This window comes from Pseudorca crassidens, chromosome 16 (genome assembly GCF_039906515.1).
Source record: "Pseudorca crassidens isolate mPseCra1 chromosome 16, mPseCra1.hap1, whole genome shotgun sequence".
Lineage (NCBI taxonomy): Eukaryota > Metazoa > Chordata > Mammalia > Artiodactyla > Delphinidae > Pseudorca > Pseudorca crassidens.
The window spans coordinates 25,097,523-25,114,293 of NC_090311.1; the positions used below are offsets into that span (position 1 = coordinate 25,097,523).

Below are 16,771 nucleotides of genomic sequence, written 5' to 3' on the forward strand. Positions count from 1 at the left end.
CCTTGAGTAGTGAGGGCATCATAGAGTATTGGAAAGATACATTTGAAGCCCTTCTCCATTCCTTTCTTTTTCTTCCTTCTGTCCAAATGTGATCTTTCTCCCCTTTGGCCCTGGCCCTTTGTGACCAGGTGGGAATTTGGCCTGGTGAGGAACGCTGTTCCAGCACTTCCCAGAGGCTGCCAAGGGTAGTGCGGGCTGCCTCAGAGGGATGGTGTGCTCTGTCATTGGAGGTGTTCCTGTGAGCGTGAATGGTCATGTGTCAGGGGTGTTGATCCCCGTGTGGGTAGGAGGAGGCGCCTCCCTACAATTCCACCTTGTGCCTCTGTGTGCCTTCTACAAACTTGTGAAACCAGGATCTCAGGTTGGGGCTCATTCACCTGTGCTGACTCTTACAGGTCATCTGGCAAGTCCTCAACCCCACCCTTCTCAGTCCTTCCAGGGGAACACTTGGTATTCTAAATACTGTATGTGCGATTTGGTGGATAGGACGGGGAGGGGGAGGAGGGGTGATGGCTTGGCTTTAGAAATAGTTCAATCATGTAGGAATGTGATGCCTGACTTGATTGGATCTCGGGAGGGAGGGTTCTGCCTTTTAGATTGCCTTCCCTCTTTCAATTTGGTTCAACAGACCTTGACTAAGAGCTCCTTTGTATTAGTCAGGACAGGTTAATTGCCGTGTAACAAACTCTCAGGGACTCAATACAATAGAGGTTTAATTCCTGCTCATGTCATAGACCAAAACAAGTTACTAGAGAGCTCTACTCCAGGTAGTCATTCAGGGAACCCAGACTCTCCCATCTGGTGACTCCATTCCCCATGAATCTCTGTTTCCACCCAGCAAGGGTGGGAAGAGAGAGCGTGAAAGATTGCAGGGAGATTTTATGGGTTGCCTGGAGGAGGCACACATCACCCCTGCTCATATTCCATTGGTCAGAATTCAGTCACATGACTGCACCTCCCAGCAAAGGAGGCTAGGAAATGTAGTCTAGCTGTGTGCCCAGCTACATGTCAGACACTGTGATGGACGTTGGGCATACTGGGACACGGTTGCTTACAAGAGGCTCACAGGCTTTTGAAAGGAGGCAGGTGTGTAAACAAATAATTATGCTATAGTAGTAAGTGCAGTTCTAGAAGTGTGACCAAACCACAGAAGCAATCTAGAGAAGGGAGTCAATGAGGGCTAAACCTGTGCAAAGGCCTCAGAGGTGGTGGCAGCAAGAGATGGCATGGGGTGGGGCATTCCAAGTAAAAGGAACAGAATGTGCAAAGGCACAGAGCTGTGGAACAGCATGTTATGTCCAGGGAGGATGCAGGCAGCCTGTGCAGTACGTGGGGACATGCAGTAGTGGCAGGACATGCGACTGCAGAGGTCAGTCGGGGCAGAGGTCATGAATGGGCTTGTGTCCCATGGGAGGCAGAGAGCCAACAAAGGGCTCGAAGCCGAAATGAAACCATCAGATGGGGGCGGGTTGCAGCAGCGTCAGAGATGGTACGTACTTAGTGCTCTCCTCACCAGAACCTTCAAAGAGGTTTCAAGTGTGTTTTGGTCTCTTGTGCTGTGAAGTGTCTGACAGGGGACGATGTGGGAGGGTGGGCAGGTGACTTACCCAAGTCACCTGCTGCAGCAGCGCTCCTGATGGGAACTCCCTGGGCCTGTGTGGCTTCTGCCAGTTTCACCTCACAGTCAGGTGTCACTAGCAACTTCCAGCAGCTCCCAAGCAGGGGAGAGGCAAGATACAGGAGACAGGAAGATACATACCACTGGAGCCTCTTCACCTTGAAAAGGGTGACCCCATTTATCAAGCACTTAGGTAAGCCAAGCACCTTGCTTACCTGTGTAATCTCATTCAATCCATACACCACCATGGGGAGGCTGTTCTCACTCACTGCCACCTTACGGATGAGAAAACTGGATCCCAGAGAGGTTAAGTGACTTGGCCAAGGTCACATAGCCGGGAGGGAATAAACTGGAATTCTGACTTCAGAGCCCAGGCATTCCATCACTAATCAGAGTTCTAAAATAATGGTAAAACAGTGCTAAGAGAGGTGACTGCATCTGATGGCTCCCCCCACGCCTGGCGTGCTTTAAAGCGCTTTTACATGTACATTTTCTCTTTTCAACTTTGCATTAGCCCTCAGAGAGGAGAAAAACAGGTTTGGCACCATTTCACAGATGAGCAGACTGAGGCTCAGAGAAGTTACGTAGGAATAATTGCATCTTGCAGTTGGTAGCACTTTCTCACGTGTCTTCTCCTTGGATCTTCAACACCCACAGAGGCAGGAGCAGTATTTCGCAAATGAGGCCACTGCCACTCAGAGAGGCCAAGTCTCCTGCCCCAGTTGCCTAGCAAGCCTTGGCAGGCTGGAACTGGAACCCTCCGCTCTTGACTCCCACCCAGTGTGCTTTCTCCAAAGGTGTGGGTCTGCATGGTGGGGGGGGGGGGTGTATGGAATGAGCCTCCTAGGGAGTTTCAGGGGGAGGCAGGGTAGCCACTGGTTTGGACACCTTCTAGGCTTGAGGAGGTCCCCTGGGATAAGGCCACCCTGCACATCCCTGCTTTCTTCCCTCTACATCTCACTGCAGGTGTTGCAGGCTTCACCACGTTAGTGTCACACATGCCCCAGCCAGCTCCCACACACCCGATGAGCTGCTGGGAAAGTCAGAGGCCTCCTCCCCAAGCCCAGCCCCCAAACACCAGCTGGGAAGCTCCCACGGGGCCCCAAGACACTCACAGCACCTGGCCAAGGCACCTCCCAGACCAGTCTGTCCCTCATGGTCTCCCTGCCTTTCTGACCTCAGGGCTGTAGGTTCCCAAGCACTTTCCCTGGCCCTGGGGACGCAGGCTAGTGCCATAGCAAGAGTGACGCTGATGACCGCAGTGACAGTAATAGCTCACGTGTGGAGGCCCTTAGTCTGTGCCAGGCTCTGTGCCAAGCACTTTATACCTGTTATCTCACTGAATCCTCTCACTCATCCTATCAGGCAGGTTCTATCACTGTCCTCATTCCGCAGATGAGGACACTGGATTTGAATCCAGATCTGACTAGCTATGTACCATTTATTATTATTCACATTATGCAAAATGTTTTGCAGGCACCGCTGTGAGTTCAGGAAGAGGCTTTTGGGTGGTATATGGGCAAATGCTTTATCTTTTAATAGTGATGTATTGTTTCAGTGTGTGTCGGTGTTAGGGGTTGAAGTCTTATGTTTCCCCCAAATGCATATGTTGCAGCTCTAATCCCCAGTACCTCAGAATGTGACCTTATTTAGAAATAGGGTTGTTGTAGATGTAATTAGTTAAGATGAGGTCATACTGGTGGGCCCCTAATCCAGTGACTGATATCCTTATAAAAAGGAGAAATCTGGACACAGACATGCACACAGGGAGAACACCATGTGAAGATGAAGCCAGGGATAGGGTGATGCTTCCACAAGCCAAGGAACACTGAAGATTGCCAGCCAATCACAGAAACTAGGGGAGAGGCATGGAACAGATTCTTCCTCACCGACCTCAGAAGGAACCAACCCTGCCAACACCTTGTTCTCAGACTTCTGGACTCCAGGACTGTGAGACAGTGTATTTCCACTGTGTGAGCCATTCAGTTTGTGGTCTTTTCTTATGACAACCCTAGCAAATTAACACAGAATATGTGTATATATAATGTGTGTATACACACACACCAATACACTTATGATTTCATAGATATTATTGCTTTGGATGTGGCTTTTGATAGGCTGAATAATGCTCCGCCACAGAGATATCCACATTCTAATTCCTGGAACCTGAGATTGTTACTTTATGTGGTGAAAGGGGCTTTTTAGATTTGATTAAGGATCTTAAAAAGGGGAGATTATCCTGGATTATCCAGGTGAGCCTAATGTGATCACTAGGATCCCTTATAAGAAGGAGGCAGGAGGGCTTCCGTGGTGGCTCAGTGGTTGAGAGTCCGCCTGCCGATGCAGGGGACACGGGTTCGTGCCCCGGTCTGGGAAGATCCCACATGCCGTGGAGTGGCTGCGCCCGTGAGCCATGGCTGCTGAGCCTGCGCGTCCGGAGCCTGTTGCTCCACAACGGGAGAGGCCACAACAGTGAGAGGCCCGCATACCGGAAAAAAAAAAAAAAAAAAAGAAGGAGGCAGGGGAGTCAGAGAAGCAACGAGAGAGTCAATGGAAGCAGAGATTAATGTGCTTTGAAGATGGAAGAGGAGGCCACGAGCCAAGGAGTATGGGTGGCCTCTGGAAAATGAAAATGGCAAGGAAACCAAGTCTCTCCCAGAGCTTCAGGAAAGAAATGGCTCTGCTGACACCTGGAATTTTAGTCCCTTAGGACTCGTTTTGGACTTCTGACCTCCAGCACCCTAAGAAAATTAATTTGTGTTGTTTTAAGGCACTGAGCTGTAGTAATTTGTTATAGCAGTAATAGGAAACTAATAATCAACAAAAATAAGTATTTAAGTTTTTCCAGAAAGGGACTCAAAGAAAAGTAATAGATAAATCATAGTAGTGATATTGATACCGTGTAGGTAAGGGGGCTTGTACATATATTTGGGAGACGTCTGTACTGCCCTGCCTTCAAGGGGGAATTGCATCATTTTGGGAAGCCCTGTGTGACCTGAGCTTCACTCCCTTGCTCTGTGTTGTTGAGCAGGTTACCTAACTTCTCTGTGTACCCGCCTCCTCGTCTATAAAACACAGGGCGAATCATACCTACCTTGTGGGCAGCACATAGTAATTCTTCAGTTTTTGCCTCAATCATTGCTCAATATTCTAATCCTCTTTGATTCTCTTAATAGCCCTGAGAGGCAGGCAGGGGAGGATCAATTCTCTGATCTTTTTTGAGTGCCCAGCCCCTGCTAGTCACTTGTCTCTGCGTGGTTGGTCATGGTGGGTGCAGAGGCTGGGGCACTTGTGAGCGTGTGACCCATCCCACCCTCGGGTCTCCTTCATCATGAGATCTCAGCTCTGAGAGGGCAGGAATGCTCCTAGCACAGGAGCCTTCTTTATCCATTCATCTGTTGATGGACATTCAGGTTGCTTCCATGTCTCGGCTATTGTAAACAGTGCTGCAGTGAACATTGGGGTGCATGTATCCTTTTGAATTAGAGTTTTCGTCTTTTCTGGCTATATACCCAGAATGGAATTGCTGGATCTTATGGTAACTCTATTTTTTTTTTTTTAAGGAACATCCATACTGTTTTCCATAGTGTCTGCACCAAGTTACATTTCCACCAACAGTGTAGGAGGGTTCCCTTTTCTCCACAATTGAGGGTTCTCTTTGATTCTATACATAACTTGCTATTGGTTGTGAATACTGACTTTTTTTTCCTTCTGTCTTTATGCCTTTCATTTCTTTCTTTTGTGTTAATACCTTGGGAAGCATCATTAATACAATAATGGATGGAAGTAGTGACAGTGGGCAGCGTCCTTGTTTTGTTCCAGTGTTTCTTCACTGAGGTTTGCTATGGCTAAACATTTTCAGATTAAGAAAGTTTACTCCTATTTCTTGTTTGCTAAATTTTTAAAAAATCGTAAATAGGTGTTGAGTTTTATCAAGTACTTCATCTGCCTATGTGAGAATGATCATACAGTTTTTATCCTTTATTTGATAATGTGCTAAATTACATTAATAGATTGTCTAGTGATGCACCATTCTTACACCTTGAATGAAATTTAATAGAAATGTAACCCTAATGGTATAATTTCTTTCATTCATTTTATTCATTCAGACTGTGGTAGTCAAGAGACCAGGATCTGGAGCCAGATTACCTGGGTTCGAATCCCAGTTCCACACCTTGATTGTGTGGCCAAGTTATTTAATCTCTCTGTGTGTTGGTTTCTTTCTCTGGAAAATAGGGTATTAATAGTACCTACTTCAAAGAGTTGATATGAGAATTAATTGAGATAAGCCAGTGCCTAACACAAACTATTTTCTCAGTAAATGTTATTTTCACCATCAAACATTTATTGAGCACCTGTTTTATGCCAGGACCTGTGCTAGGTGCTGGGAACTCATAGTTAGGGTAACCACATGACCCCATTAACCAATACAGTCCTGGAAGTCCTGTTTTGTACCTTTTATCCTGATGGAATTATTACCAGCCCTCCCTTTCACTCTCAGTAGTTTCCCAATTTGGATGATAAATTATTTGATCACCAACTGATAGATGAAGAGATTTATGTAATGTGGATGTGGAGGACCTGGCTGGACTTGATTCATAGCTGAGGTTCACTAATGTGAAGCCGAATTGTGGTTGGGGTCAAGGTAGAGGATCTTCAGGGCCCCGCAGGCAGCATAAGCCTTTCCCCTGTCTTCTTGTTTGCATTTTCTTCCAACAGGAAATCTGCCGTCATCATTGTCTTTGTTCCTCTGAATGTAAAAACGTCTTTTTCCTATGGCTGCTTTTAAGATTTTTTTCTTTCTTACTGATTTTGAGTAACCTGCTTATGATGTGCCTTGGTATAGACTTCTTTATGTTTCTTGTCTTTGGAGTTGAATTTTGGAGGTCTTTGAATCCATAGAAGAAATCACAAATGGAATTTAAAACAAATTTTAAAAAAATTTGAATCCATAGAAGAAATTTTAAAAAATTAAAAAAAAATTTTTTTTAAATTTTAAAAAATTAAAAAAAAAATTTTTTGAGCGTTGAACATAGTGAAAATGCAGCATATGAAAATTTGCGGGTCACTGCTAAAGCACTGTTTAGAGAGAAAAGTATATCATTACATGCCTAAATTTTAAAAGAAGGTTTAATATCAATAATCTAAATTTTTACTTTAAGGAAAAACCCCCTAAGCCTAAATTAAGTAGAAGGAAAGAAATTATGAGAACAGAAACAATAACGTAAAAAGCAGAAAACAGTAAAGAAAACTGACAGAACCAAACGTTGGCTGTTTGAAAAGATTGATAAAATTGATAAACTCCTACTAAGAATAACCAAAGAGAGAAAGAGAGAAAACACAAATTACCCATATCAGGAGAAAGAGAAGATAATTACTTCAGGTAAAATAATAATAAGGGAGTGTTAGTAACAATTTTCTATCAATAAATTCAATAAGACAACATGGACAAATTGTTTGAAAAACTCAACTTTCCAAAGCTTACTCAAGGAGAAAAAAATGTTAAGTGCCTTTACACCTATTAAAGAAGTTGAGGGGCTTCCCTGGTGGCGCAGTGGTTGAGAGTCCGCCTGCCAATGCAGGGGACACGGGTTCGTGCCCCGGTCCGGGAAGATCCCACATGCCGCGGAGCGGCTGGGCCCGTGAGCCATGGCTGCTGAACCTGCATGTCGGAGCCTGTGCTCTGCAACGGGAGAGGCCACAACAGTGAGAGGCCTGCGTACCTCAAAAAAAAAAAAAGAAGTTGAATTCATAATCGAATACCCTCCTGCAAGGAAAGCTCCAAACCCACATAGTTTCGCTGGTGAATTCTGTCCAACATTCAAGGATGAAATAATACCATTCTTACACTCAGGAGGAAGGAAGAGTTTCCAACTTACTGTGTGAAATCAGCATAATCCTGATATCAAAACCTGATGAAGACATTATAAGAAAGGAAAATATCAGAATACCATGAACATGGATGCAAAATTTTTCATTAAAATATTAGCAAATCATGTCTAGCAGTATATAAAAAGAATAATACACCAGAACCAAGTAGGATTTATCTCAAAAATTCAACTTGGTTCAACATTTCAAAACTAATCAGTGTATTTCACCACATTAACAGAATATAGGAGAAAAAAATGCATCAGTAGATTCAGTAAAAGCATTTGACAAAATTCAGCACTGTTTATAATAATAATTTTTTTAATCCTCAGTAAACTAGAAATCAAAGGAAACTTTCTCATCTTGAGCATCTACATAAAACCTACCACTATCATCATAGTTCATGGTGAAAGTCTGAATACTTTGCTCTTAAGATTGGAATAAAGCAAGAATGTTCTCTCTTACCTCTTTTCTTCAACATTGTATTAGACATTCTAGCTAGTGAAATAAGGAAAGAAAAGGCATACTTATTGGAAAAAGGAAGATCTATAATGACTTTTTTTTCCTGACATTATTGTCTGTGTAGAAAATACTAAGAAATCTGCAAAAGACAAAAATACCTACTAGAATTAATAAGTAATTTTAACAAAGTTGCAGGTACAAATTCAACATACAAAAACCAATTGTATTTCTGTATACTAGCAGCAAACAATTGGAAAATGAAGATTTAAAACACCATTAATAATAGCTTCAAAACACATAAAACACGAATGAATTCAATGAAAGATGTGTAAGACCTCTACATTGAAAATTATAATGCATTGTTGGGTGAATTAAAAGAAGGTCTAACTAAGCAGAAAGATTTACCATGTTCATGTATTGAAGGTCTCAATATTGCTAAGGTAGCTTCTCTCCCTAAATTGATCTATCGAGTCAATGCAATCTCAATTAAAAAAAAATCCCAGGAGGCTTTTAATGTAGAAATTAACCACTTCATTCTAAACCGGGTCTGAAAGTGCAAGGGATCTAGAATGACCAAAACAGTTTTGAAAAAGAAGAAAAATTTTGATTTTAAGACGTAACCAAAGACCTACAGTAATCAAGGTAGGATGGTGTTTATGTCAGGATATATCTATCAGTGGAACAACACAGAGGGTCCAGAAATAGTAAATCCACACATACATAGTTAATTTATTTTTGACAAAGGAGTTAATGCAATTCAATGGGAAAAGAATAGTCTTTTCAACAAGTTGTTCTGGAATGATAGGATATCTACACCCCCAAAAATTTTGAATGGAAGTTTGATATTAAATTTCATTTGAACAGAGAATTCTGCTGAACCCCTCCCCCAAAAAAGATCTGCTAATAAGTGTTTTAGAGGTGCTGTCCGGTCACTCCCAAATCTATTATTTTTATATCTTCATGGGAAAGTTCAGAGTTGTGCCACCATTCTGAGAATCACTAGGTCCCAAAGGTATGATGACCCCTGACTGAGGTGGGCAACTAGCACATGGGCCGGGTACATGGGCAAGGTTGAGAGGCCCATGGAACATAAAAAATAACTTCATTAGGGACTAGGGTACATGATGGTGAATCCTGTCACACAGATCATGACTATGTTCTTAGCTGTACTTTAATTAATTAATTAATTTATTTATTTATTTATTTTTGGCTGCATCAGGTCGTCATTGCTGCGTGTGGGCTTTTCTCTAGTTGTGGCAAGTGGGGGCTACTCTTCGTTGTGGTGTGCTGACTTCTCATTGCGGTGGCTTCTCTCGTTGCAGAGCACGGGCTCTAGGCTAGGCGCGCGGGCTTCAGTATTGTGGCATGTGGGCTCAGTATTTGTGGCGCGCAGGCTCAGTAGTTGTGGCGCATGGGCTTAGCTGCTCCGTGGCATGTGGGATCTTCCTGGACCAAGGCTCGAACCCGTGTCCCCTGCATTGGCAGGCGGATTCTTAACCACTGCACCACCAGGGAAGCCCCGGTACAGCCACTTTGGAAGACAGTTTGGCAGTTTTTTACAAAACTAAACTACTAACCATACAATTCAGCAATCATCCTCCTTGGTGTTTAAACAAGTGAGTTGAAAACTGTGTCCACACGAAAGCCTGCACATGGATGTTTACAACAGCATTATTCATAATTGCCAAAACTTGGATGCAACCAAGATGTCCTTCAGTAGGTGAATAGATAAACAAGCTGTAGCACATCTACATAATGGAATATTATTCAGTGCTAAAAAGAAGTGAGCTATCAAGCCATGAAAAGACATGGAGGAACCTTAAATTCATATTGTGCATTTTAAAAATTAAAGAATCTATTTTGAAAAGGCTACATACTGTATGATTCCAACTATATGATATTCTAGTAAAGGCAAAACTATGGAGATAGTAAAGTATCAGTGGTTGCTCAGGTTAGTGGGAAGAGGACGAATAGGTGGAACACAGAGACTTTTTAGGGCAGTGAAACTATTTTGTGCGATACTGTCATGGTGGACACACGTGATACATTTGGCCAAACCCCTAGAATGTACAATACCAAACATGAACCTTAATGTAAACTATGGACTTTGGGTGATAGTTATCTGTCAGCGTAGCTTCATCAATTGCAGTAAGTGTGCTGCTCTGCTTTGGGATGTTGATGGGGGGAGACCAGGAATGTGTGGGGTCAGGGAGTATATGAGAACTCTCTGTACTCTCCGCTCAATTTTGCTGTGAACTTAAAACTTCTCTTTAAAAAGTCTGTTAAAGAAAAGAAAACAACTTATACAGAGCTACAGTAATCAAGATGGCATCCTACAGACCTAGGATAGACATATAGATCAAAGGAATAGAATTGAGAGTCCAGGAATAAACCTGAACATTTATCCTGAACTGGTTTTCTGCAAGGTCACCAAGACCATTCAAAGGGAAGGATGCCTCCTCTCGTGGGCAATGAGATGAACATGTACAAAAAGGTTTCAAAAGAGTATGTGAAATACTGAAATAGGGATACCAACCAGGAGTGCTGTTGGAATTCCAAGAGAGGTGGTGTGACCTTAGGCTGGGATAGTCAAAGGCTTCCCAGAGTAGATGTCGCCTGATAAGGCCATCAAAGAAGAAAGGGAATGGGGAAGTACATTTCAGACCACAAAGGATGAGAACTTTAAGAAAAGTCACACGTGTCGTTATTGTCCCTCTCTGTTTCCGTGATTCTCCCTGCTGTGTCCCCGCATCTAACACAGGGCCTGGTGAGCCCTAAGTCAGTAGGATGGGCAAACCAATTCTGAGGTTTCCCGTGATCTCTCAGAGTTCTCAGGGAGATGGAGTGACCTTGCCTCTTCGTAAGGGGAATCTCTAGATCAGGGAACCCACCAGCCTCTTGTAGTAACTAACGTTCCCTTTGTTCCTGAGCTGGAAATGGTCACAAGCATTGGGGCCCCAAAACTGGAGTTGCTGGGAACTCCACCCTCTCAGAAGGGCGAGGAGTCGGCCTCTTGGGTTACAGATGTGCCCCAGCTGGGCCCGGGGTCCACCCTTCTCTCTCCCCAGTGTTTATTGCTGCTCAGCCCTGCCCATGAAGAGCTGCCGAGTCAGCGTTCTCTGGCTGGGGCCAGCTCTTGAAGCCGAGCTGTCCTGTATCTCTCGCACTATCCACCCCTTAGATAAACAGCCTGGCGTCCTCCACACGCTGCAGAGTTCTGACGTGCTTGCCGAGGGCCCCCTTAGCCAAATGCCTCTCACTCTAAGAAGGACCCTGGCAACGGGCCCTGCTTTTCCTCCAGCCCGACTCAGGCCCTTGCTGGAGTGACAGGAGAATCCACTTCCTGCCCGAAAATGTGGCTGCAGCAGAATTCTCTGCGGGGCAGAGCTTCCTTCCTCACTGCCCACACCCCCAGGCTTCCTCCTCAGGGAAGGTCTGGGCAGCCTCTTCATCAGACAGCTTCCCTCAGCCTTTCATGTGACTTTTCTCTATCAGACCCAGTCCTGCAAATTAGGCGCCCACCAGGTTACAGAACCCACTTCGCGGCCTGCCTGGCCCCCCAGGTGGGGTGACATTTGGACTGTGTGTCACACGTGGCCGCACAGGTTTATCCCACCGCCCACCACTCTGCCGTACTGCGCACGCGCCACTTCGCTGAATGGGGCGGATTTGCGAGCCCCGCCGACTGAGTAAACTCAGCTGGCCACCTGTATTTGGGAGCCAGGGATTGGCTTTTCTTGAAATGTCACCTGTGGGCAGAGAAAATGTCACCAACATCTGGTTAGCAGTGCATCGTCTTCCTGTGGCCAGTGGGCCCTGGAGATAACAGGGAGGACAGATGCCTCCCTGTTATCTAGTGGGGGGATCAGGTGACAGGTGTGCTAAGAGCAGCACCTGAAGGCTCAGGGTGGAGGTGGCAGGTCAGCTGGGCGCTCACGGCTCTGGAGAGAGCCCGTTGACCCAGTACTTTTAGCAGATGGGCTTGTCGTGGCCTCAGGGGGCCCAGACTAAGGCAGAGGTGGGGGAAGAGGAATATCTGTTACAGAAGGAGGAGGTGGGAGAGAGCCCAGCTGCAAAGCATCCTCAAAAGGCCTTTTGAGGAAAAACTCAAATCTGCAGGGCTATCAGATGACCCTTGCCTTCCAGGAGGCACGTGAACCCACGGAGAGGTTCAGACTGCTCTTGGCAGGGAAGGTACAGGGAACGTGACTGTCACTCCGCCAAGACAGAGAGAGCTAGCTTCACCTCCTACAGGAAGTCTTCCCTGACCTCTCCCTTCAGGTCCCACAGAATCCCTTACATATAGCCTCACCATTCCCCGCCACTCCAAAACTTGCTTGTCACTCTCTAGCACCAAAACAAAGCTTCACAGACTTCTGGGTAGGGCCCAGGAAACTGCATTTTTAACAAACACCTCCCCTCCCCCAAGGTGTCAGGTATGGGCAGACTTAAAACTACATTTTGAGAACCATCTTGCTCTAGAGCAGCCTGTCCAATAGAAATATAATATGAACCATATATATAATTTAAATTCTTCTAGTAGCTACATAAAAACATAAAACAGGTGAAATTAAAGTATTTTTACTTAACCTGATATATCCAAAATATTATCATTCCAACATGCAATCAATACAAAAATTGTTAATGAGATATTTCACGTTTTTTGGTTTGTACTAAGTCTTCAACACCTGGTGCATATTTTAAACTTACAGCACGTCTCTGTCCGGATGGGCCACATTTCAGGTGCTTAATGGCCACATGTGGGTAGTGACTGCCATATGAGACAGCTCTAGGGCTTTGCTACTGTGGTCCATAGACCAGCAGCTTAAATTATTTCTAGCCCCTAACAGAGGGCTGGCATCTAGAAGGCACAAAGCAAATGTTTTGGGAGGAAAGGAAGGACTGCATGAATCTTACGTGCCCCTGTCCACTTCTCTGGGCACCACCATCCCTATGCACTGTTAGTGAGAATTTCAGAATCTTATGTCTGAAAAGGAATTCAGGAGTCAGAGAACAAATGTATGTCAGAGCTGATAAGAAACTTAAAGTTTCTTTTTTTTTATAACTTTTTTTTAAAAGGCTTACCATTTATTTATATATATATTATATATATATATATTTTGGCTGAGTCAGGTCTTAGTTGTGGCACGCGGGGTCTTCGTTGAGGCATGCAGGATCTGTCATTGCAGCACACAGGCTCTTCATTGTGGCACGCGGGCTTCTCTTTAGTTGTGGTGGACGAGTTCTTTTCTCTCTAGCTGTGGCGCACGAGCTCCATGGCTCATGGGCTCTGTAGTTTGCAGCACGCGGGCTCTCGTTGAGGTAGGCAAGTTCAGTAGTTGTGGCGCGTGGGCTCAGTAGTTGTGGCACATGGGCTTATTTGCCCTGCAGCATGTGGGATCTTAGTTCCCCGACCAGGGATCAAACCCACGTCCCCTGCATTGGAAGGCGGATTCTTTACCACTGGACCACCAGGGAAACCCCAGAAACTTAAAGTTTCTGTAGCCTAACTCCTGCCAGCCCCAAAGAGATAGGGCAATTTGGGTAAGTCCGTCAGCTTGCAGGGCACAGCAAGCCACTTGCTTTCAGGAGAAAAGAGATCTGATGAGGGCAAACCACTCTACACGGGGCATGAACTGGGCCTGCCTTTCTCCTCATCATCTCTGTGTTCTTCAGAAATCCTGTGAAGCTGCTCTTCCAAGGCCTCAGGCCTGGCCTTCAACGTATTAGTTATATCCATGTATTTATCTTCAATCTTCTTCCAGAAAAGATTTAAGGCACCTATAAATTTGCATAGGTTTCAATGAGATGAAACAAAAAATAGAAAAAATGTTAAGAAAGGTTCATAGGTACATGGAAAGGGTGTTCACGCTGATATTACATGTACTAGCGAATATCCAACAGTAGAGATTAGGTAAATCAGCCATGACCCACTCCAACCTTGAAACGTTCTGCCTCACAATTAAGAACGCTGATATGGATCAGTGGCTATTCATTGACCACAGAAGGAACTAAATCTTTGGGGGATGACATACAAGGCTCCCCACAATTCACCCCAACCCACCGTTGTAGCTTGGTCTTCCACAGGTCCCCCCAACTCTCCACACTGAAGCTCTTATGTTTCCTAAGCAGGAGAACATCTCACATATTTGTGGTTTGATATAAGCAGTTCTTGAGCTTCAAATGCTTTCTTCATCCAGTCTCCTGGTGAATTCATATCCATTCCTTAAAATCGACTTCAAGTGTCACCTCCTCTGTGAAGTCTGCCCAGATATTCTCAGGCAGAGTTGGACATTCACCTTGCCCAGAACTCCCTGCTAGTTTGGCATCTATCATAGGTCATTAGTATTACTTGTTCATGACTCTGCCTCCTGCCTCAGTTCGTGACTACCCCAGGGGCAATGGCTCTGCCTAATTCATCTTCCATTCCGTTTGGGATGAGATGTGGGACAGGAAGCAAATGTTCCTTGAATGAATGGATAATGAACTAACGAACAGACCCCTCTTGTGGCACCTATCGCTTTCTACCTTGTATTGTCTTTGGATACCTCATCTCCGTTCCTGGATTGACAAATCTTCCAGGACAAGAACAATGTGATCCATTTTTGCATCCTCTACCACAGCCTGCCCTAATGCCTACTGTTTGAATAAACGAGCAAAACTCTAGTTAAAAAAAAAAAAGAAAGAAAGAAACAGTGCTGATATGGAAGTAGTCACTGACGTGGGACGATGTCATTACACACTGTAATGAGAGTACTTGATGAGCTTATTTTATCTACATGCATGTAAGAACATCTGGAAAGGATATATATCCCAAATATTAATGCTTCTTTTTCAGGGGGAAGGATTATGAGTGATTCTTGCTCTCCTTTTGACCACCTACTGCTTCTGTAATTTCTAGTTTTTCCCCTCAATGAACATGAATTACTTATGTAATATAGAAATAAAATTTACAAAATAGAATATGGGTGAGGAAAATGGGGAGAGGAGAAAATAAGAGTTTTACTCCATGTAGAATTTATTTGAAAATCTATTGATTAAAAAAAATCCTGGGCTTCCCTGGTGGCGCAGTGGTTGAGAGTCCGCCTGCTGATGCAGGGGACACGGATTCATGCCCCGGTCCGGGAAGATCCCACATGCCGCGGAGCCCGTGAGCTATGGCTGCTGAGGCTGCGCGTCCAGAGCCTGTGCTCCTCAACGGGAGAGGCCACAACAGTGAGAGGCCCGCGTACCGCAAAAAAAAAAAAAAAATCCTAAATACAGGTTTATAGTGTTATGGCCCATTGTCCATATTTACACATAGCAGGCAATTATTAAAGGTTGGAGAGGTGGACTTATAACATTGGGGTTTGAAAACTCATGAGCCAGCTTTTGTTAAATCTTAGACTGTGTTCAGGGAAGTGAAAATTAATGACAGTGCAGTCACTGTCTTGTTTTGAATGGAATCTGACGATGACCCGCCCTGCACGTGTGGGCTGTAAAGAGCTTGGGTGTGTTGGATCTTGATTGCGCAAGAGAGGATCCTAAAATCATGCTGTAGAGCTGGGTGAGTGCGTGGGTAGATGGGAATATGCACACGTGTGCACACGTACATACACTACACGTGTCAATCTAGCATAGGACCACATTGCACCACCTCCAAGGCAGCACTTTGGTCCAAGCCAATACATAGGCTTCTGACTGGTGTCCCTGCTTCCTCGCTGTGGCCCAGTCACTTCCCCGTAGCTCGAGCCATCCTCTCCATGCTCCGGGCCCCACCTGGATCTCAGTGCCTATACCTCGACTCCAGCCTCCACCCCACTGGCCCTTCCCCTGCCCGGAACGTTCTCCCCCTCCGCTGTGGCTCGCTTCCTCACCTCCTGCCCGTCTCTGCCGAATTGCCATTGATTTGTGAGGCCTTCCACACCACTCTGTATAAAATAACTGTTCCTTCCTGTTCTGCCCCACCACCTTATCCTACTTCATTTTTCTTCATAGCATGTATCCCCCCAACACAGTACATATTTGTTTACTGTGTGTCTCCCCCCAACTAGAATGTAAACTCCCTGAGGGCAGGGACTTCGCCTCTTCTCTTTACTGCTATTTTCTTAGTGCTCAGTAGACGCTCAATAAGTGTTAATCAATATTCAGAAGAAGGAATGGACTGCAGATGTCATGTGACGGATCTTCCTCATTTTACTGAGGAGGCGCCTGAAGCCCAACTGAGAAAGCTTGCAGCCCGGCCCAGGGTCACACAGCTGGGCCCGCGGGGCTAGATCCCACTCTCCATTCTGCTCCACCTCCTGCCCGCCCACTCCTTGGAAGGGAGGCTAACCGCTCACACGCACAGGGGCTGTGGCTTCGTCCATCCTGTCTCCTGTGTGTTTTTCCAGTTTATACAGAATTTCAGCCCAGAATAGCAGAAGAAAAAACAGCTGTTCTTCCAGAACCCTGGAAACTCTTCCAATGGGTCTGTCCCTGGAAAAACAGCAGCGGTTCTCAGGGTGGGAATGTAGGAGACGGAGGAGGGGGTCTTCCAGCAGTTGGGGGCAGTGGGCTGGATTTGGTTTTGCAATTAAAATAACATCTGGGTCTGTTTCCGCAGAGCGGTTCTGGAAGGTGGGTGGTCTGTCTGAAGCATCAGGTGGGGCCTTCCCCATCCTGGCCCCGGGGGGTATTAGGATGGCGGGTGACTGAAGGGCTCACCCAGCATATGACGTATGAAAACAACTGGGTCCGGAGAAGTCTCTGGAAACCCCATCTGCAGCCTGGCCTGAAATCTTGCTGGTCCCTACCCTGGCCTCACTCCGGGTCACGTCTGGACACCTCCCTCTACACCCTCAG

General features: G+C 45.4%; 1 protein-coding gene across 10 annotated transcripts in view; it reads left to right on the forward strand.

Annotated features, from left to right (window-relative positions):
• The window catches only part of SH3PXD2A (SH3 and PX domains 2A), a 247,292-nt gene that overhangs the window by 70,781 nt on the left and 159,740 nt on the right, over positions 1-16,771 (forward strand). The gene's annotated exons all lie outside the window — the stretch shown is intronic.